General features: G+C 42.3%; 1 protein-coding gene across 2 annotated transcripts in view; it reads left to right on the top strand.

The window, feature by feature from the left end:
* gli2 (GLI family zinc finger 2) overlaps nt 1-21,922 on the top strand; it is a 447,759-nt gene that overhangs the window by 67,133 nt on the left and 358,704 nt on the right. For both annotated transcript variants that reach the window (XM_033024822.1, XM_033024823.1), the window contains exon 2: nt 4,326-4,384. The gene's annotated coding sequence lies outside the window, so the exon portion shown is untranslated. The remainder of the gene's footprint in view (nt 1-4,325; nt 4,385-21,922) is intronic.

Genomic DNA, 21,922 nt, shown 5'->3' with positions numbered 1-21,922 from the left:
CGAGTATAAAGTTTACTTTCAAGTCTAAGTTTCCTTAAAATGTATTATTCATATGAAAACATATTTGTTTCTACTTTTAAAAAGGTCAAGCAGAGAAGTGCTGCTTTTATTTTTTCAAGTTATTTCTAAACATTAATAACATTAATAATAATCAAGTGAGCTCAGATAGTGACATGAAAATCTAAGAACAGAACAAAATAAACCATCCGACCTTTCATATTTGCCCGTCATTCAATATGATCATGGCTGATCTGCCCAAGGCCTCATTTCATAGAAACATAGAAACATAGAAAATAGGTGCAGGAGTAGGCCATTCGGCCCTTCGAGCCTGCACCACCATTCAATATGATCATGGCTGATCATCCAACTCGGTATCCCGTACCTGCCTTCTCTCCATACCCCCTGATCCCTCTAGCCACAAGGGTCACATCTAACTCCCTCTTAAATATAGCCAATGAACTGGCCTCAACTACCTTCTGTGGCAGAGAGTTCCAGAGATTCACCACTCTCTGCGTGAAAAATGTTTTTCTCATCTCGGTTCTAAAGGATTTCCCCCTTATCCTTAAGCTGTGACCCCTTGTCCTGGATTTCCCCAACATCGGGAACAATCTTCCTGCATCTAGCCTGTCCAACCCCTTAAGAATTCCTCTTCCTGTGCCAGTTCCTATCAGATTCAGATCAGATTCAGATTCAATCTTTATTGCCATTGTGCAGTGTACAGTACAGAGGCAACAAAATGCAGTTAGCATCTCACCCAGAAGAGCTAACGTAGAATAATGAGCAGTAAAATATATATATGTACAAATATCGCCTTCAATTCCATGATCTTTCCAAGAATTATCTATTTCCTCTTTAAATACTCCCAAAGATCAAGACTACGAGGATGTTGCCAGGACTCGAGGGTCTGAGCTATAGAGAGAGAGGTTGAGTAGACTGGGACTCTACTCCTTGGAGCGCAGGAGAATGAGGGGTGATCTTATACAGGTGTGTAAAACCATGAGAGGAATAGATGAGGTAGATAGACAGTCTCTTGCCCAGAGTAGGGGAATGGCGAACCCGAGGACATGGGTTTAAATAAAGGGGAAAAGATTTAGTAGGAATCTGAGGGGTTGCTAGAGGAGGTAGTTGAGGCAGGGACTATTGCAATGTTTAAGAAACAATTAGACAGGTACATGGATACATTGAAACGCAAGCAGGTGGGACAAGTATAGATGGAGCTTGTTGGCCGGTGTGAACAAGTTTGGCCGAAGAACATATTTCCATGTTGTATGACCAGAAGTAAATATAGCCAATGAATCTAAGATTCCAAGAATTAGCTTAGTGAATTTTTTAAGGTGGAGATTGATAGATTCTTGATTAGTAAAAGAGTTGTCAGGGGTTATGGGGAGAAGGCAGGAGAATGGTAGGAGAGAGAAAGATAGAGCAGCCAGGATTGAATGATGGAGTAGACTTGATGGGCCGAATAGCCTAATTCTACTTCTCCAACTTTCACCATTTTGATAATACTGTGCCTTTAGGTTCACCTTACCAAAGTAAAAAACCTCATATAGTCCTATATTAAGCTATGCTCCATTTGCCAAGTTTTTGCCCACTCAGTCAAGCTATTTATATTAATCCTAATATCATAACTACAAAATGCCCTCCCATCTAATTTCTTTTTATTGGCAAACTTTGCAGTCTACACTCACCTGACTTTCCTAAATTAGTATAAATGTGGCTTTTAAAGCACTTGAGAAAACATGCTTTATTGACTCGAGACATTTTTAAGGGTATTGCAAGGAATGATCTACATTCAAAGTAAGATCGCTTTTGCAATATATAAATTATACTCTGGGAACTGAATTTTTGGTCTTAATCGATAATAACTGAACAATCACTCTCAAAAGATCCATCTAGAATTTTTTTCCCCTCTCAAAACGGAAATACTTTGTTGGCAATATATTTTATAACATAAGCACTTTGGTTTAAACATTCGACTTTCTGTGCAGAGAATTTTGATCAGCTGGGATTGTGCATGTATAGAATATGCTGGTCGATGATGCAAGTGGGAAACTGAAAGATGCCAGAGTTATAAGTTTTTGAGAGGCAGTGGAAGTCATTTAATGTGCAGCGTTTATTGTTGCACAACCAAATCTTGAGGCAATTGCGGCTAAATGTGTGTGCTCGAAGGTCTTTTTAATAAAAGAAGTGCCCCGTGATAATAACCAAAAGAAACTTCAAAGGACACTGAGTGCTGGCGTAACTCAGTGGGTCAGGCAGCATCTCTGGAGAACATGGATATTGGACCTTCTCCAGAGTATCCATGTTCACCAGAGATTCCACCTGACCTGCTGAGTTAAGGGCCTGTCCCACTTTCCCGAGTTATTCACGAATTCTCCCGAGTGTTCAAACTCGCAGAATGTTCGTAATGAGTCCGTAGGAGTCCGTGGCTACATCGTAGCGGCTCGTTATGCCACTCGTAGGTACTCGGGGCTATTTTTTTACTCGTGGACATTTTTCATCAAGGCTGGAAAAAACGTCCTGACGTACCTGATGCCCCGAGTATCTACGGTTGGCATAACGAGCCACTACGATATATCCACGGACTTCTACGGCCTCCTATGGACTCATTACGAACATTCTGCGAGTTTGAAAACTCGGGCGAATTTGTGAATAGCTCAGGAAAGTGGAACAGGCCCTTAACGCCAGTACTTTTTGTGTATTAACCAGCATCCACTGTCTTTTGTTTCTACAAACGAATGCTAAATGTAACCAACAATTGTAAATGGGGGGGGGTAAGCCTTGTAAAGGATTTTCCAATACAGGAGACTCCCACATAATGGCCATTGGGGGTCACAGAAATTCACCTTCGCAAAATTTGCAGATCACCACCCAAAAATCTATAGTTTGGAATTAAATTTCAGAATTTTCTTACAGAAGCCTAACATTTTTTTTAAAAATTTCGATTGACTTTTCTTGATGCATGTGCAGATGACATGGCTTCACATTGCATAAAACCACGATACAAAGAGGCCAACTCAGGCCAAATATGTGCCATACAGTGAGGCACAGGTACAATGCAAATTTACCATTTTACCAAAGCCAAACCCTTACGTCTTTGGAGTGTGTGGGGGAGGGGATTAGAGAAACCAGAGCACCCGGAAAAAACCCACACTGTCGCAGGGAGAACGTACAAACTCTGTATGGACAGCACCCGTAGGATCGCACCCGTGTCTGGATCGAACCCGGACGGGTCTCTGGACCTTAAAGGCAACAACTCTACCGCTGCGCAACCATCCTCCCCCTAAATGTTGTAACCAATCCACACTGATTGAGGTCCGCCGATGAGGAAGTTAAAAATCTAGTCGCAAAGCTAGCTTCAGGGACCCGGGTCTTGGAGCTCAGTGACAAGTTTGGAGAGGACAGCTCTGTTTAGAGGCGGGATGTAGTTGATGAACAGCAGCCTGACGTGTGTGTTCCTGTAGTCCAGATGGTCCAGAGTTGTGTGCAGAACCAGTAAGACGGCATCTGCTGTTGTGGTGATAGGCTGTAATTTTATAGAATGTAATTTGTGTTGTACAGATATCGAGTAATTATCATTTTCCGCTATAAAATGGTGACATCTGCAGCGAAAACTTTGGTAGATTTGCTTGCATTGCAGCATTACATTGTATTAATATAATCCATTGTATATGAATTTCTTTGAGATACTGGATGTTATCTAAGTACACAAGCCTTCATTCTACCAACGCCTTATTTGTGAGGATTTTCTTTTCAAATGGCATAATCTTACATCAAAATATTTAGTATGTAAAAGTGCAATATTATTTGGAGCTGCGTTGTTGTTGAACTCAAAGTGATTAGAGAGTAGGTGGCATACTAACTTTTAAATTTTACAACTAAACTAACAGAATGATGGAAGATCATTTTTATTGCTGCAGAGAACTGCAAGGCTTGCGGGATCCTAATAACAATTCTCCACGTATTAAAAATCTGCAATAAGGTAGTTGTTTGCAATCGACAGAGGTGGGATCTTAGAAATGGATAAGGGAGATCAAATTTGCACCTATTGCAGATTAGAATTAATGCAAAGACCAAGTTTTTTTTTTTGATTATTAAAAACGCTAAGTGTGATTTACTTGAAATACCTGGGGGTGTTAACAATATCATTTTGACAAACAGAGGCAGGAACACCAAAACTGATAACGTCCTGTCCTGAATTTCTGATTTAATCGGCTGCATATTAAAATTCTGTGGTTCCATTATCCCTGTAATTGCCAATGTTAAAGCACTATTGCTGCCATTATAGATTTCATTAATTGCGCCTTTGAATTTTCTGTTGGCAGATGATAGCAAATACACCTCGATAAGGTGAAGAAGGCAGAGCTTCCTTATTGAACGAGAGGTGAGTTAAATCAGAATCTGTTTCCACTACTTTTTCACTATAGCTCACGTATTCAGATAGCAATTGTTTTTCCTGCCTCGTGATGTGTTTGAAATTTGTGGTACACTGTTGAAATGATGCTTTGTTAATTATGGCTCCTGCTACAACAGTGGTTCTCCACCAATATTATCAAGTTTGTGACTGAAGTACTTTCACCTGTGGTACATAACAAGTACCGTCTGTAGTATTGTGACTGAATCAAGTAGGATGATTTCTTCTATGTGACAAGTTTAATATGAATAGGACAGGCACAACTCCTATGAGACTGGATACATGGATAGGACATGTTTGGAGGGATATGGGCCAAACGCAGGCAGGTGGGACTAGTGTAGCTGGGACATGTTGCCCGGTGTGGGCAAGTTGGGCCGAAGGGCCTGTTTCCACGTTATATCACTGAATGGCTGGAGTTGAAGTACCTCTAGGCTCTTTTGCAGTGCATAAACAGAATATGGTATAGAGCTATCCTTTAATAAATGCAGCAAACTCTCAACTATTGTCAGTGCCTGGTACAACAATGTATCAAACAACATACTGCATGATGGGCTCACTTGCATTTATATGCACCAAATCAATGAAAGAAGTATTATGGTAACTTATTTGGAAATAAATTTGTAAGTAGGTGTATTTGTGTAAACGATTAATTTATTTTTAACATGGGACTGGATTTGCAAAGGAAGCATTTGAATCCTACCTGATAGTTCGTCCATATTCAAATCCTCTGAGAGCATCATTAGTGTCGACATACAGTAGAAAATGTTAAATGTCATAAGTGATAGGAGTAGAATTAGGCCATTCGGCCCATTAAGTCTACTCTGCCAATCAATCATGGCTGGTCTCTCTCTCCCTCCTAACCCCATTCTCCCAATAACCAATGACACCTGTGCTAATCAAGAATCTATCTATCTCTGCCTTAAAAATATCCACTGACTTGGCCTCCACAGCTTTCTCTGGCAAAGAATTCCACAGATTCACCACCCTCTGACTAAAGATATTTCTCCTTATCTCCTTCCTAAAAGAACATCCTTTAATTCTGCGGCTATGACCTAGACTCTCCCACGATTGGAAACATCCTCTCCACACACTGTACGTCCTACAAATAAGGGGAGAAGCTCAGTGAGTAACTATGGACTGGTTAGGAATGGAGTGGCCGGATACTGCTGTAACTCCGAAACTCCATTGATCCCAGTTTGATTCTGATCAGAGGTACAGTCTGTGTTGAGACTGCAGATTCTCTCTAAGACTTTAGTTTAGTTCAATAACTAAAATTAAATGTCTTTATTTATATAGCACATTTTTAGTCAACTTGCATTGACCCCAAAGTGCTTCACATAATTACATCCACACACACAGGCAAAGGTGGGTGAAGTGTCTTGCCCAAGGACACACACAGGCAAAGGTGGGTGAAGTGTCTTGCCCAAGGACACAACGACAGTATGCACTCCAAGCGGGATTCGAACCAGCTACCTTCCGGTTGCCAGCCGAACACTTAGCCCATTGTGCCATCTGTCGTCCCTAAACTAAACTCCATGGTTTCACCTGCATGCTCCAGTTTCCTTCCACATCACGAGAAAATCTTCTGGTAGGTTGCAGTCAATGTCAAGGAGGGTTTGAGGGGTGTGTAAAATACAAAGGTTTACAGAGAAATAAGTGGGATTGATAGACATGTTCTAAGAGCTGGCATAGAGTCAAAGGGCCAAATAGCTTCCATAGAGTCATGGAGTAATACAGTGTGGAAACAGGCCCTTCAGTCAACAATGTCCCATCTACCCTGCTCTTGGTCCATAACCCTCCAAACCTGTCCTATCCATGTACCTGACCAACAGTTTCTTAAACATTGGGATAGTCCCAGCCTCAACTACCTCCTCTGGCAGCTTGTTCGACACACCCACCACCTTCTGTGTGGAAACAATTACCCCTCGGATTCCTATTAAATATTTTCCACTTCACCTTGAACCTATGTCCTCTGGTCCTCCATTCCTCTACACTGGTTAAAAGACTCTGTGCTTCTACACGATCTATTCATCTCATGATTTTATATACCTCTATAAGATCTCCCCTCATCCTCGCTTGATGCACCATCATTGCTTATTAATGGCACCAGACCCACTGTGTTACTCCAGCACTTCAAGACTCCAGCATCTGCAGTCCCTTGTGCCTCCAGCTTCTTTCTCTGTTGTGACAAAAACATAAGTTGTAACAAAGAGAAATGTGCTGGGACTCCGAGTGATCATTCAGGAGAGTCGAGTGGAAGTTGCTGTGGTATAAACAGCCTTGTATCATCTCCTGCATTGGTTTCCCAGCTGAATGTGTGAAGAGCCTTAAATGTAGCAGAATGCCTCCGAGGAGCTTCAGTGAAGTGGTGTCTGACTGAATCTGACACTGGGCCACATAATTGGTCTGATGAATAAAGGTTGGCTGGTTCAAGGGACCAGGGACATTTAAGAAGGGTGATTCCAGATTTTAAGTATTTGACATCTGACTGGATTTAAAAAAAAAATCAAAATTCTATCATTCTCTGCCTATGTAGGCGATGGAAGCAGATAATCTCACTATATTTAAAATGACCATCAAAGCACAGAAGTCCATGGACCAAGTACTGGAAATTTGGGATTAATATAGATGGGTAGACTCAAAGTTCTGGAGTAACTCAACGGGTCAGGCAGCATCTCTGGAGAATAAAGATGGGTGACGTTTTGGTTCGGGACCCTTCATCATACCTCCTTTATATTCTTCTTTATATATTCAATATAAACCAGCATCTTCAGTTCTTTTCTGCACACACTGCACTCATTTCAATTGCACCAACAGTCCTGCTCTGTGCTCTATGCTTTTTATGACTATTGTTGTATAACTCAATATTACAGGTGAATTCTACATCCACATAGAATTTCAGGACTGCGAGGCATTTATTTGCCCAGACCTTGACTATTTAAGAGTCTAAGGGGATATTGAAATGGGGTTTCCAATGATATCTTCGGAATGTGTCAGGATTCTTTCATTAAGGAGATGACCCGTTACAAAGGATGTTCCCAATGTAAGGCACTTTGAAGTTGCAGACTGGGATTAAGAATCATGCTTAGACCCAGGATTTGCCAAACCTCCTGTCATGCGCAAAGTTAAGAGCAGAATGAATCAACGGCATCAATAAACAAACATCCTAAAGAAGGGTCTCGACCCGAAACGATGCCTATTTCCTTCGCTCCATAGATGTTGCCTCACCCGCTGAGTTTCTCCAGCATTTTTGTCTACCTCCTATTTCTCCAGCTCCGTCTTCTGCGATCAATACATTTCAAATTCCTAACCCTGTTTCGATTCTGAGATCTGGCCTGGTTGCATTCTCCACTCTTCACTCCAACTTGAACTTGAGGATTGAAAGCAGTTTAATTTAATGCAGCATCACATCTTTAGACACCTCGGTTCATTTAGGGCGGCACGGTGGCGCAGTGGTATAGTTGCTTCCTTACAGTGCCAGAGACCCAGGTTCGATCCTGATTACGGGCTCCGTCTGTACGGAGTTTGTACGTTCTCCCCATGACATGCGTGGGTTTTCTCCAGGTGCTCCAGTTTCCTCCCACACTACAAAGACATACAGGTGTGTAGGTTAATTGGCTCTGGTAAAAATAGTAAATTGTCCGTATTGTGTTGGATAGTGCTAGTGTACGGGGGTCGCTGGTCTGCACTAAATTGGTGGGCCGAAGGGCATGTTTATATCCGATATCTCTAAACTAAACTACACTAAACTTTCAGCCATGGCATGGATTTTGGAAGCAACGTGCAACCATAGAGTAAGGAAAATGAGTAGAGAGTCTGTATTTTGGAGAGAGGGTCTGTCTATATACTCAGCTGATCCTGCAGCACTTATGTGAGAAAGAACAAAAGAGTAGTCCTCAGACCCGTGAGAATATCTATCGCTCAACCAACCTCACCGATGCAATAACCTAAATATTATAACATAGCTGTTTGCGAGCCAGTGGTGTTATCATATAACTTGGTCCAACTGATAGATTTTGGAGAGTTAATGCAGGGCAGAACATGCACAGGAAATACCTGGGCCATGGGGAGTGTTGCAGAACTGAGCGACCAAGGGGTACAAGTACATTGCTCCCTGCAAGTGGTGAGACAGGTAGACAAGGTAGTGAAGAAGGCATATGGCCAGCTTTCCTTTATCAGGCAGGATATCGCGTTCAAGAGTCAAGAGTGTTTTATTGTCATTTGTATCGAAAGGGAACAATGAAATTCTTATTGCAGCAGTGCAATATGTTTGTAAACACAGCGCTCAATAGATAATGTCATAAACATTTTATTAAAAATTCAATAAATTAAAAAAAATCCAATTTGTGCAAAAGAAAAACAAGGCAAAGGCCGAAGCGCCAAGAGCAATCAAGGTAGTTGGTAGTTTATTTGGTGTCTGCAGCGTTTAATAGCCTGATGGTTGTTGGGAACAGTTGGAATACACTAGAATAGTGTAAGCAGTTCTTGTCCCCACAGGATAATTAAACTATAGAGGGCTTGATTTATGAGATGGATCTGGATAGGCTGGGACTCTTTTCCTTGGAGCGAAAGACGATGAGGGATGACCTTAGAGGTTTCAAAGATCTAGAGGGCATAGAAAAGGTGTACTACTGGTCTTTTTGCCCCAGGGTAGAGAAGTCCAAATCTAGAGGGTATAGGTTTGGGATGAGAAGGAAAAGATTTAAAAGGGACCTGAGGAGCATCCTTTTTCACAGATAGAATGAGCTCCCAGAGGAAGTGATTGCGATGGGCAGATACATGATTAGGCAAAGTTGGGCCAAGTGCAAGCAAATGGGACTAATTCACGAGAGCATCTTGGCCAGCACAGACAAATTGAACCAAAGACCTGTTTCTGTGCTCTATAACTCTGTGAGGATAAATTGAAATTGCCATGATAGTTCGTGAGTAGATATTTTATCAGGTAGGTTTTCCTGTCATTTTCAGAGATCCAGATACAATATCAATTGCTTAAAGAGCAAACTGATCAATTCTATAAATAATTGTGATCACATGTTTTACATAAAGGAAAGATCTGTATTTATATCTCTATACAGTATCTCTCTATGTTGCCGTCTATATCTCTTTTCCCTTTCCCCTGACTGCCTCAACACCAAACATCACCTATCCCTTTTCTCCAGAGATGCTGTCTGACTTGCTGAGTTACTCCAGCTTTTTGTATCTATCTTCTTGTATTTATATCGTGTCGTTCAAGGCTCAGGGCATCCCAATGTGCTTTAGTTGTCGCGATCTATTTTTGAAATGTTGCAGTGTAGGCAGCCAAATTGCGTTCGGCAATACCTCACAAGTGGAGAACTGCTTGTGACCAGCTAACCTTTTATTTTTGTGTTCTTGAGGGAAATCCATGGGAAACTCCCCTGCCTTATTATCATGGGATCTTTTTTGCATCTACCTGGGAGGTCAGATATTTAAAATCTCATCCACAAGACTCCACCTCTGGGAGTCAGTGCTCCCTCAGGGTTACTTACACTGGGGCGTTAGCTTAGAATTTGTGGTTAATCCATGGGCACTTTTGAAGACGTTTGCGGATGATATAAAAGTTGGCTGTGTGGTTGACAGCGAGGAGGAGAGGTTTGGATTTTAAGAAGACATAGATTGGCCAGTCAAGTGGGAAAAATAATGGGAAATAGAATTTAACGCAGAGAAGTGGGTGCAACAGTAACACCACTAGTAGAGTTGTTGCCGTACAACTCCAGTGACCTGAATCAGGTCTGATCTCTGATGCAGTCTGTGTGGAGTTTGCACATTCTCTTTGTGACCATGTGGCTTTCCTCTCAGTGCTACAGTTTCGTCCCACATTGGTAGGTAACCTCCCACATAGATTGGTAGGATAATTGGCCATTGAACCTTGTAAGTAGGTGAATGGTAGAAGCTGAGGGGAGTTCATAGAGTGAAACAGCGTGGAAACAAGCCTTGTTAAACCAAGGCATATCAGTCCTCTCCAGTTGATATGGAAGATCCTAATGCCCCTGTCCCACTTAGGAAACCTGAACGGAAGCCTCTGGAGACTTTGCGCCCCACCCATGGTTTCCGTGCGGTTCCCTGAGGTTTGTGTTAGTCTCCCTACCTGCTTCCACTACCTGCAACCTCCGGCAACCACCTGCAACCGCCGGGAACCGCACGGAAACCTTGGGTGGGGCGCAAAGTCTCCAGAGGTTTCCATATAACCATATAACCATATAACAATTACAGCACGGAAACAGGCCATCTCGGCCCTACAAGTCCGTGCCGAACAACTTTTTTCCCTTAGTCCCACCTGCCTGCACTCATACCATAACCCTCCATTCCCTTCTCATCCATATGCCTATCCAATTTATTTTTAAATGATACCAACGAACCTGCCGCCACCACTTCCACTGGAAGCTCATTCCACACCGCTACCACTCTCTGAGTAAAGAAGTTCCCCCTCATGTTCCCCCTGTTTATCCAGATGCTTATATATATTATCTCTAAGTATCTTTTCCATTAATTTGCCCACCACTGAAGTCAAACTAACAGGTCTATAATTGCTAGGTTTACTCTTAGAACCCTTTTTAAACAATGGAACAACATGCGCAGTACGCCAATCCTCGGGGACTATTCCCGTTTCTAATGACATTTGAAATATTTCCGTTCAGGTTTCCTAAGTGGGACAGGGGCATAAGCAAGCAATTGAAAGATGAGCAGCGGGATTGTTTCTAGAGCAGTGGACAATACTCATTCTCAACTAACACTACCAAACGCAGTTTATCTGCTCGTTATCACATTGCTATTTGTGGAAGCCAGCTGTGCACAGATCAGCAGACACGTTTCCCATATTGTACCAATGTGTGTCTACAGCGATGGCCTGAGATTATGAAGGACATAAATCCAAGTCTTTTCTTTAAATAAGTAACATGGACTTAGATCTAGTGAGTATAAAGCTCTCGTTTTGCTCAGATCATTTGGTAGCGTTCTCATCTGTGAATCTGTCAGAATTAAAGAATAAAATGAAATCACTTCTGGATTTAAGCCAGTTGATCTAGTCTGGCACTGTAATGCTGATCCGGCAGATTCGTCTTCTCGTGAAATCCCTTAGGATTGAGGGTTTAGAGGTTAAGATGACTTGCTTTCAGTTCAGTTGCATGGGTTCTGAGATGGCTCATGAGGATAATGGGGGAATCTGCAAACTGGGCCACAGGTTCAGAGAGAAATGCTTGATGGGTGGGTGGTTTGCTTGTAAGATGCTTTGCTCTCTACATTATTTTTTGTTGAACTGTCATGTACTCCTGATACATTGAATTGTGTCTCAGTGCCACCCAATGCTAATTATCCCTTTTTGAGCAGTTGTAGTCTGGGAATCCGTGCCATTCATGAGCATGTTACACTTATTTCAAGAAGGCTTTAAGAATATCCTTGAATTAGTTTTTTTTAAATCTCTAGATGGAGCTTGAAATAGTTTAGTTTATTGAGTAAAACTTTTGTTTCGTACTAACGAGTCGGCGGAAAGACCCTGACATCAGTCTGAAGAAGGGTTTTCGACCCAAAACGTTGCCTATTTCCCTCGCTGCATAGATGTTGCTTCACCCGCTAAGTTTCTCCAGCATTTTTGTCTACGGCGGAAAGGCAATATATGTTTACGATCGAGCCATCTACAGTGTACAGATACATGATAACGGGAATAATGTGGATAATATTTAGTGCAAGGTAAAGTCCGATCAAAGATAGCCCGAGCACCTCCAATGAGCAAGATAGTAATTCAGGACTGCGATCTAATTGTTGGTTGGATGATTCAGTTGCCTGATAACAGGTGGGAAGAAACTCTCCCTGAATCCCGATAGCATTGGAATAGCATCCCCGTTTCAGTAGTTGGATGTCCAAACTTGCCCATTGCAGGTGGCTTGGATAAACCCAAACATTAAATGCTAAGGATGTTGAGCTGGTAGAGGACACTGGTATTAGTCAATACGTACCTGGCTGATCGAACTTTCTGTGTCAGCCTTGGGGACTCTGTATCCTCCTCTGCTCCTCTCTCGTGTGGGGTCCCACAGGGCTCAGTTCTTGGCCCTCTCCTCTTTTCTCTCTATTTGCTCCCACTTGGTTCCATACTTAGGAAACATGAAATTTCATTCCACTTTTATGCAGACGACAGTCAGATTTATGTGCCTCTTAAAAAGAAGGATGAACACTCTGTTGGACTGTTACTTGAGTGTCTCAACGACATAAAGGCCTGGATGGCTCTGAACCTTTTAAAATTTAATGATAAAAAGATGGAAGTAATGGTTTTTGGTGGCACCACTGGGGGCCCCCCTGTAGATCTGGGCTCCCTGGCCCAGTATATCAAACCAATCATCACAAACCTAGGGGTTAAATTGGACCCTGAGCTTAAATTTGACAGTCAGATCAAGGCTGTTGTTAAATCAAGCTTTTTCCATTTGAGGAAGCTGGCCAAAATAAAGCCAATTCTGTCAAGGCAGCACTTTGAGACGGTAATCCACGCCTTTGTTACCACTCGGCTGGATTACTGCAATGCACTGTATGTGGGGGTTAGTGGGTCCTCCATCGCCCGTCTCCAGATGGTACAGAATGCAGCTGTACGTCTTTTAACTGGCACACGTAAACATGAGCACATTTCGCACATTTTAGCCTCACTCCACTGGTTGCCTATTCAGTTTAGGATCCATTTTAAAATTCTTTTATTTGCTTTTAAATCCATAAATGGTCTTGCCCCGCCCTACCTATCTGAGCTTCTACACCCTTATACACCCGCCCGCTCTCTCAGGTCAGATAATCAGCTGCTCCTGAGTGGGCCTAAAACTAAGCGGAAGCTCAGAGGGGACCGTGCCTTTGCTGTGTCGGCACCCAAATTATGGAACAATCTGCCTCTCCACATTAAACAGGCCTCTTCTCTGTCTGTTTTTAAATCTCTTCTTAAAACACATCTCTTCTCCGTGGCCTTTGATACACAGTAAGATGTCGACTTTATTTGCTTGATTGGTTTCTTATTTTGATTGCTTATTGCATGGCTATTATTTTTACTTATGTTTTATGTCTTTTGATTTATTGTTGTATTTCATATGTGATTTATGCGCCTTATGTGAGCTGTTATGTTATGTTCTGTTATGTTGTCTGTTTATGATCTTGTTTTTTCTTCTGTACAGCACTTTGGTCAACATTGGTTGTCTTAAAGTGCTTAACAAATAAAGTTGGATTGGATTGGATTAGTCAGCTTGTTCTGTCGGAGGATTTGGGAGATTCTGTGAAGATATATTTGCTGTACCTCTCCAGTCCCATGTGATTCCAGCTGTTGCCAGATAGAGAGTACATGTATTCCTCAATTTATAAATATCCCATTTATTCATTTTCAATATAAAGCCGGTGACCTCTTGAGGTAGGCAACTTCTCACTTACACCAACTTACACCATCATGCATGAAGCACTGAAGTCTGAACGACACCAATTTTGATCTTGTCTGCAAACTTACCAACCAACCCGTCTACGTTTAGATAGATACAAAGTGCTGGAGTAACTCAGCGGGACAGGCAGCATATCTGCAGAGAAGGAATGGATGATGTTTCGGGTAACACCCTTTCACCACTACCCTCTTTAGGCATTGTTCCTATGAATTGGGAACCAACATCCATCTAATGCTTATCCTAGAAAGCCCATTTCATGCTTTGGGTTATGCTGAAGGGCCTGTCCCACTGAGGCGACTTTTTAGGCGAGGGCAGGAGACTCTGCGCTCGCCACATGATTGCCACATGTTTGCTGGTTGTCTCTGGTGAGTCTCCTTCATGGTCGCAAGGAGTTACCGCATTCTGGGAACTAGCCGTGGCCTCAATATGGTCGCATCAAATTTTTCTGTGACCAAAAATTGTTCGCCATGGAGAAAATCAATACTTTTGTAGTCGTAGATGCAGTGATAGTGGGGTCATCATGTAGTTGTAGGTAATCGAGGTAGCCGTAGGTAGTTTTAGTTAATCTCCTTTGCTGACTGGGCATTTTCATTGGCTCATTGGGGGAAAGAAAAACCTTAAGCACGTGCCCATGGAATGTTGCCAATATTGAAAGCCTTCTCCACATTAAACATTGCAACAATCATTGCACCCTGGAATACAACTCTTAAATGGGATATTTTAAACGTTAAAGCTGGCCCGTTAATGGTATTTTGAAAAAGTGACAAAATGTTCTTCAGCACAAATAATTAAATTTATTAATCAGTGTTAGAAATTGTAATGAGTCGAGTCGTACACACGTCAAGATACAACACATATTTATTAAAGTTCACTTACAGCATTGGTCTGCAGGACATTACAGTAACTAGCAGCTACTCAGACTGAAATACGTAGGCAAGCTCTGGGTAATATAAATCACATATAGGCGGAGCAACTACTAACAAGCACTACAATTGGTTTGTAGGAAATAACCAATCTACAGAAATGTCATAGTTTCAGTTGAGTATGACCTCACTAATGACGTGGAGCATCTTGCATTGGGCATAGGCTTTGTAATGGACTATCTTATTTGGGTGCAATCTGTTTATGCACAGTTCAAGCTATGTTGTATTGTCTTTACAGAGAGTGTATTTACAATGCCCCTTGGACAAACATGTCTGCCTTTTTAGTTTAGTTTAGAGATATAGCGCGGAAACAGGCCCTTCGGCCCACCGAGTCCATGCTGACCAGTGATCCCTGCACGTTAACACTATCCTACACACACTAGGGACAATATACACTTACACCAAGCCAATTAACCTACAGACCTGTACGTCTTTGGAGTGCGGGAGGAAACCAAAGATCTCAGAGAAAACCCACGTGGTCACGGGGAGAACGTACAAACACTCTACAGACAGCACACCTTCCTACACAATAGATTGACTCATATATTTTGTATCCAGGGTACGTGTAACATATGAAGCTTCCTCCCTTTTCAGTTCCAGACATATTGGTGTATAATTTTGCTGAGAGCTTAGGACAAGTCAAGTCTTATACATTCTACGCATGTTTCAGCATGTGTCCGATCTAATCATCAACATTTGATGAGACAGCCTCATTAAGGGTTTTGCTTTTATGTGTAGTCATGGGTGATGCTTTGTGGGTTCTGTCTTTGCTGCAAAAAAGGATACTTCATTCAGATATGTATTTGCACGGTAGATAAAACAGATTTAAAACATTCGGAATATTTGGAATATGTTTAATTTAAACGTAGTTTGTCATCCTCATAGAGCATGACTGAAAGAGCAAGGATCATTTATAAGTAGGAATGAACTGCAGATGCTTGTTTAAATAGAAGATAGACACAAAGTGCTGGAGTAACTCAACGGGACAGGCAGCATCTCTGGAGAGAAGGAACGGGTGATGTTTTGGGTCGAGACCCTTCTTCAGACTGAAGAAGGACATCAGTCTGAAGAAGGGCCTCAACCCGAATCGTCACCCATTCCTTCTCTCCAAAGATTCTGCCTGGCCCGTTGAGTTACTCCCTCATTTTGTGTCTATCAAGGATAATTTATAAAGTACTTTACAACTTATAAGGTAATGTGGCAATGGAGGCATGGTTAGAATGTAGGCAACATTGCAGTAAATTCACAGTAAATTGCCATGTACAGTAATGAAACAAATAGCCAGTCGATCTATGGTCTTCAGTGAATAATGGCTGAGGGGTCTATACAGGTTTGGAAATGCAAAAGACCTCTTCTCCTTTTCAACAAATATTTCCAGTGGGATCATTATGGACAAATTAGGCAGTCATAAGAGACCAAGTTGTAACATTTAATTCAAAAGATATTTAAACAACATAAACAATTATGTTAAACAACATAAACTAGATGAGTTTTGGGACATCCTGGCAATTAAAAGAAGTTAGAAAGATTAAGTTGCTATTTGTGAAGAAATAATTCTGTGAGGTGCATTTCATAAAAATTCACTGGGGTACCTTGTGGCATTCCAAATGTTCATTGAGATTTCTATCAGTAATCACCATAATGTGGATATTGTCTGCCTGTCGTGTTACAGGATAAACATATTGTGAGCGCATCCCTTTTCATCTGTGCATTAATTGCCTCATACTGTGTTTTGTATTGAATTCTGTCTTTACTTTGTGTACTAGTCATGTCTCTACTATTTATTTCATTCCCCTTGCATGTTTTTCCTCTACATGCTCAATTTTTGTAAGGTGTCCTTGAGACTCTTGAAAGGCGCCCATAAATAAAATTTATTATTATTATTATTTTTTACAAACGTATGTGAATTAGATTCCCAAAGTGTATCCTTTTAAAAAAAATCAAAAATAAATGAAATGAATTATTTACAATAACATGAACAATACAAAACAATACCAATAAACCCACCAACATGAATACAAGTAAAACAAATATTCTTAAATACTGAACGTTAAATAACTATATCACCATCGTTGTTAAGGTTGGACTCCACCACCTGCGGTGCCCAGAGGCCCCGGAAATCCCCCGGGGTGTCCGTGGACAACGCATATTCTCTCTCTAGTGACATCCGGGTGCGGGCGTAGCACTGGAAAAGGGGCAGGTAGCCAGCTCGGGCAGAGCCCTCTTCCGCCTGGCACTGTGACTCACGGATGGCCTGCTTGGCCAGGCCAGGCCAGGCCCAAAGTGTATCCTGGGCAAATGAACTTTATCCATCTCAATTGTTTTAGAATTGTAGACATTGTCTGCTGCCACAGAACTGCAGCATACTTAGTGCAGAGGTGGGTTTAATTGTATTGGTTAAGGGAAGAGTATGATTTGGCAAATTAGTTATAAATTATGGTTGATAGCCTCATGAGGAGAAGTATTCGAACGTGCAATCTGTCCATCACCATTTGACAATAAAAAAACAACATGCTAGCATTAATTAGAGTTATAGAAACATAGAAATTAGGTGCAGGAGTAGGCCATTCAGCCCTTCGAGCCTGCACCGCCATTCAATATGATCATGGCTGTTCATCCAACTCAGTTATAGAGTGATACAGTGTGGAAACGGGCCTTTCGGCCCAACTCGCCCACACCGGCCAACAATATCCCAGCTACACTAGTCCCACTTGCCTGCGCTTGGTCCATATCCCTCCAAACCTGTCCTATCCATGTACCCGTCTAACTGTTTCTTAAATGATGGGATAGTCCCAGTCTCAATTACCTCCTTTGGCAGCTTGTTCCATAAGCCCACCACCCTTTGTGTGAAAAAGATACCCCTCGGAGTCCTATTAAATCTTTTCCCCTTCACCTTGAACCTATGTCCTCTGGTCCTCGATTCCCCCACTTTGGGTAAAAGACTCTGTGCATCTACCCGATCTATTCCTCTCATGATTTTGCATACCTCTATAAGATCGCCCCTCATCCTCCCGCGCCCCATGGAATCGAGACCCAGCCTACTCAACCTCTCCCTGCAGCTCACATCCTCTAATCCTGACAACATCCTCTTAAATCTTTTCTGAACCCTTACAAGCTTCACAATATCCTTCCTAAAACATTGTGCCCAAAACTGAACACAATATTCTAAATGCGGTCTCACCAACGTCTTCTACAACTACAACATGGTCCTCCCAACTTCTATACTCAATACTCTGATGAAAGCCAGTGCCAAAAGCCGTTTTGACCACCTTATCTACCTGCGACTCAACTTTCAAGGAACCATGCACTTGCACACATAGATCCCTCTGCTCTACAACACTATGCAGAGACCTACCATTCACTGTGTAGGTCCTGCCCTTTTTTGATATATTGTATCACTTTATAACCTCACTCTTTTCCGTGTTAAATTCCATCAACCATTCCTCCGCCCACCTGGCCAATCAATCAAGATCCTGCTGCAATCTTTCACAACCATCTTCACTATCAGCAAAACCACTACATTTTGTATTATCAGCAATTAAATTGTAACTTTCAAGATCTCTAGTTATTTCGGATGAACAGCTAACAGAGCTTTTCTGAATGGTTGTCACTGTTTTAACACCAATTTGTGCACAACAAGGTTCCATAAACAGCAGCCTGATGAGATCAAAACATCTTAGATATGTAATGCTGAGGCTCTATAGGGCGCTGGTCAGGCTGCATTTGGTGTACTGTGAGCAGATTTGTGTCCCATATCTGAAGAAGGATGTGCTGGCTCTGGAGAGGGGTAGAAACATAGAAAATAGGTGCAGGAGGAGGCCATTCGGCCCTTCGAGCCAGCACCGCCATTCATTGTGATCATGGCTGATCATCCCCAATCAATAACCCGTGCCTGCCTTCTCCCCATATCCCTCGACTCCACTAGCCCCTAGAGCTCTATCTAACTCTCTCTTAAATCCATCCAGTGACCTGGCCTCCACTGCCCTCTGTGGCTGGGAATTCCATAAATTCACAACTCTCTGGGTGAAAACGGTTTTTCTCACCTCAATCTTAAATTACCTCCCCTTTATTTTAAGACTGTGGCCCCTGATTCTGGACTCGCCCAACATTGAGAACATTTTTCCTGCATCTAGCTTGTCCAGTCCTTTTATAATTTTATATGTTTCTATAAGATCACCCCCTCATCCTTCTAAACTCCAGTGAATGCAAGCCTAGTCTTTTCATAGAAAAGGTTTATAAGAATGATTCCAGGAATCTGTGGGTTAGCATATGATGAGTACTTGACAACACTGTGGCCTCCACTCGCTGGAGTTTAGAAGTTTGAGGGGGACCTCATTGAAACATACAGAATAATGAAAGGCATAGATAGAGTAGATGTGGAAAGGATGTTTGCACTGGTTGGAGAGGCTAGGACCAGAGGTCATAGCCTCAGAATTAAAGGGTGCTCTTTTAGAAAGGAGGTGAGGAGGAACTTCTTTAGTCAGAGGGTAGTTAGTCTGTGGAACACATTGCCACAGACGGCTGTGGAGGCCAAGTCAGTGGATATTTTTAAGGCAGAGATAGACACATTTTTGATTAGAATGGGTTTCACGGGTTAGAAACATAGAAAAATAGATGCAGGAGTAGGCCATTCGGACCTTTGAGCCAGCACCGCCATTCAATATGATCATGGCTGATCATCTAAAATCGGTATCCCGTTCCTGCTTTTTCCCCATATCTCTTGATTCCGTTAGCCCTGAGAGCTAAATCTAACTCCCTCTTGAAAACATCCAGTGAATTGGCCTCCACGCCTTCTGCGGCAGAGAATTCCACAGATTCACCACTCTTCGGGTGAAAACTTTTTTCCTCATCTCAGTCCTAAATGGGCTACCCCTTATTTTTAAACTGTGACCCCTGGTTCTGGACTCCCCCAACATGGGGAACATTTTTCTTGCATCTAGCCTGTCCGATCCTTTAAGAATGTTTTACGTTTCTATGCCGACCCCTGGTTTAGAGATACAGCACGGAAATATGCCCTTCAGCCCACCAAGTCCGCAATGAACAGCGATCCCTGCACATTAACACTATCTTACACTAGGGACAATATTTACATTCATACCAAGCCAATTAACCTACAAACATTTGCAGTTTAATCTTTGGAGTGTGGGAGGAATCCAAAGTTCTCAGAGAAAACTCACAGAAAGAAAGTACAAACTCCATACAGACAAGTGCCCGTAGCCAGGATCTACCCCGGGTCTCTGGCGCTGTAAGGCTGCAACTCTACCGCAGTGCCACCGTGATGCCTCATCCAGAGGCCTGCTTCTTTTTCACATTTAATATGCTCCAAAGGTCATCTAATTTGCATTGGTTGTGTGTGTGTGTGTGTGTGAAAGTTAGTGTACATGCTAAAGTACTTGGTCAAATTTTTACCACAACTTGCAAGTCTGACTCTTGACTTTGAAAGATCCAGAACAGGGAATGGCGAATTAGTCTGTGGCAAAGAACATAGCAGAGGACTTTGGCTGTGCAAGCTCAGGTACCCACAAGCCTGACCACTGGGCAAAATAGGTTCACTTGTCCCACAGGATTGAAATCATCAGGAAAAAAAATAACGTTGAAATATGAATAGATGACAACCAAACTCCCGATCCAGTCGTTTTGTTTAAACAGCCAAGTCGTCTTCTTATTATGCAACATCCCACCCAAGATATAGTTGAGTAAAGGAACTCTGACCTAGTTCCGACTTCAAACGCAGTGGCACTTTCAGATCTTTGGCAGAGTGACTGAATGTGCATCCTCTGAACTGCTGCCAATTTTATGTTCATAATGTCTGTCATTATAACACATTTATTTTTAAATGCTGCCAACATTTCTGCAGTGATTGCAAAGCGATGCCTGGGGAACGAGATGGAAGTTCACACAGGCCTGGTAAGGTCTGGACCATTCATGATGGAACCTGCCTTTGGAGGGAAGCTATTTTATGTGCGCATGGGTTCACTTTTATCGGTTTTTGGCTGGGCAACAACTTGGGGCTCATGGTCAACCTTAGACACGCCACACAACAGAAGGCGGGGAAAAAATCCTTCGGGTTTTCCACTTACCACAACCAAAGTTTGAGTTTGAGCTCACTTTATTGTCACATATAATAATAATAATAATAATAATAAATTTTATTTAATGGGCGCTTTTCAGACATCTCAAGGACACCTTACATAGTAATCGGAATAAAAACATATAACCGGAATATAACAAGTAATAAAGACATCACAGAGACACAAATTAAAAACAGAATTCAATCCAAAACACAGTGTGAAGAGAGAGCAGCGGCAGCCAAAGCGCGCCAGCGTCCACTCTCTCTTCACGGCAGCCATCTTGGACACAGACCTACAGGACTACAATTAGACAAAAAAATCATCCCCCCACAGTGGATAGCACCGTGGAGGAAGGCACAATGTCCAGTCCCCACCCCATGTTCACCCCAAAGTCAGGCCTATTGAGGCCACCGCAATTGCCTCTACGGAGGCCCACATATACCATAGAAACATAGAAAATAGGTGCAGGAGTAGGCCATTCGGCCCCTCGAGCCAGCACTGCCATTCAAAATGATCATGGCTGATCATCTAGAATCAGTACCCCGTTCCTGCTTGTCCCCCATAACCCTTGATTCCGTCAGCCCTAAGAGCTATATCTAACTCTCTCTTGAAAACATCCAGTGAGGTACAGTGAAAAGTTTTTGTTGTGTGCTACCCAGTCAGCGGAAAGACAATACATGATTGCAATCGAGCTATCCATCCACAGTGTACAGATACACGATAAAGGGAATAACGTTTAGTGCAAGATAAAGTCCAGTAAAGATAGTCCGAGGGTAGGTTAGGGCTGCTGTCTCGCTGTTGGTAGGTTGGTTCAGTTGCCTGAGCATTATTCCATCTAAGGAAACACTGGCATTTTATATGACTGTTTTTGTGGTTGCTGGACAAGATGACATGCTTCATGGTCAACAAATCCATCAATGAGAAATCCATTGATAGGGAAACTTCAGCAGTGAATTTGCTCCACAATTAAATACATAACCTGGTTGCTCGTTGAGCTGAAGATTATATGATCTCCAGGAAGAAGGGTGAATTAATTTGAATGTTAAGAAACAAAGGACATTGGAGCAGGAATAGACTATACAATCCTTTGGGGCGCGCTCC

Source organism: Amblyraja radiata, chromosome 7 (genome assembly GCF_010909765.2).
Source record: "Amblyraja radiata isolate CabotCenter1 chromosome 7, sAmbRad1.1.pri, whole genome shotgun sequence".
NCBI lineage: Eukaryota > Metazoa > Chordata > Chondrichthyes > Rajiformes > Rajidae > Amblyraja > Amblyraja radiata.
The sequence above is the reverse complement of the archived record's forward strand: the minus strand, read 5'-3'. Positions and strand labels throughout refer to the sequence as shown.